Below are 1,708 nucleotides of genomic sequence, written 5' to 3' on the forward strand. Positions count from 1 at the left end.
TATTTTAAATGCAAAATATGAAATTTTATATATATATATATGTTTAACACGAGAAATATGTCACAAAAATTTACGCATATTACAATGGCAGTGTATTTTAATATTTTTAACTTTATCAAATGGATAATGTAATATTCGAATCGAAACGCGGAAAATTGTATATTGAAAGTGTGTCAAGAGTGTTCAAGATCCGCGGTAATTAAATTAGAAAAAGAAGAGAAAATTACCACTGGTATGCATTAGATTATTTCTCTTATTTGATTAACGTGAAGAAGTAGGAATTGCATTAATGCTGAATTAAAGGACAAAAAGAAAGTATATAAAGTAACAATAACCTGTTTTGTAAAGATTCTTCATATATTTTTCTTTTAATACATATTCTTCAATTATCTAAATTTTTACTATAACTAATTGATCCAATAATTACAAAATAATAAGCAAATTTTTATCTTGGTACTATATCTACTACAACAAATTTCACCTATTTGTCCCTTTAATCGCCATCTTATCTTATCTTATCTTATCTGATATGGCTACAATATTAGGCGGAAAATAAGACGGAATGGCAAGCTTTTTACCACCTCCTTTTCTGCGTACATTCTTTTCACGCGTCAACAGCGCGTCGATCAATTATACCAATAAACCACAAATTTTGCAAGCAATCGCCCGTAACCATTCCCATATTCACCGACGAGTGTGAAAACGCTCTACCAAACATCGAGAAATAGAGAATTTAACTCGTTCAAACCACCGACACTGGATTAATTCGACGCGTTGAACGCTTCCATTAAATCGAAACGAATCCCATATACACTACTCCTATTCGAGTTTAAATACCGCAATTAATTCCTGGTATTTATCATCCCCGCCATTAAAATTCAAAGCCGCCGTTATTTTTGCGGCCGGGACGCAAAGTAACGGCCCTCGCCATTTCCACACAGACGCACACGCACACAAGTACACGTATTTCCATAGTCGCTCTATACACTCTTCCCTCGAGTATCGAGTATCTTCTTAACCAGCGAATATCGCCAAGGACGCGAGACGCTGGCTCACAAAGGAAACCAGGCCAATAAATCTCTCCTCGAAATATCGTGGAAGGGAGACTCACCGTTTCGATTCCACTGCCTTCTCATATTTATACCTCGAACGACAAAAACGTACGCCCGAAGCGTGGCCACGATTCCATTGCCTAATGCATCGGTGAATCCACTCATGTCCCACTTCGATCCGGCTTAGAGAGGGAGAATGTGGCGTGCGGCGTCGTCCCTTCTCCTCCTTCTCCTCCTCCTCCCTCTCCTTCTTTTCCCTTTCCTCTTCCCTCTCCTATTCCCTCTCCTCTTCCCTCTCCACCTCCTCGGAGAGAATGCTCGAGACCGATTGACCGTGGGATCAAATACGCGAGGCAGGAATCGAAGAGGGGTGGGGGGAGGGGAGGGGGGAATAGCCTTGGGGCCTCCGTGGAATTGGCCATGCTTGGCTATGACTTTTCACGACTGTTTACCGGACGATTTTGAAACACGGGACACAAATATACCTCCGTTTAGGTGTATATTCCGTTTTCGAGGAGATGAAAGTTTGCCGTCCGCCTAGGTAAATACATGGATCGTCGACGATTTTTGGGATTAATTAATAGTGGGAAGGGGGTGGATATTGAGGTGTAATTGAATTTTGGGTTAATTTTTTTTTTTTTTTTTTTTTTTTTTTT

General features: G+C 39.9%; 1 protein-coding gene and 1 long non-coding RNA gene across 2 annotated transcripts in view; one reads left to right on the forward strand and one right to left on the reverse strand.

Annotated features, from left to right (window-relative positions):
- Nucleotides 1-1,708, reverse strand: part of LOC102674178 (venom dipeptidyl peptidase 4-like) — a 248,884-nt gene that overhangs the window by 150,613 nt on the left and 96,563 nt on the right. The window lies entirely within an intron of this gene.
- Nucleotides 1-1,708, forward strand: part of LOC116186120 — a 20,054-nt gene that overhangs the window by 6,475 nt on the left and 11,871 nt on the right. The gene's annotated exons all lie outside the window — the stretch shown is intronic.

This window comes from Apis dorsata, unplaced genomic scaffold, assembly GCF_000469605.1.
Source record: "Apis dorsata unplaced genomic scaffold, Apis dorsata 1.3 scaffold_434, whole genome shotgun sequence".
Taxonomy (NCBI): domain Eukaryota; kingdom Metazoa; phylum Arthropoda; class Insecta; order Hymenoptera; family Apidae; genus Apis; species Apis dorsata.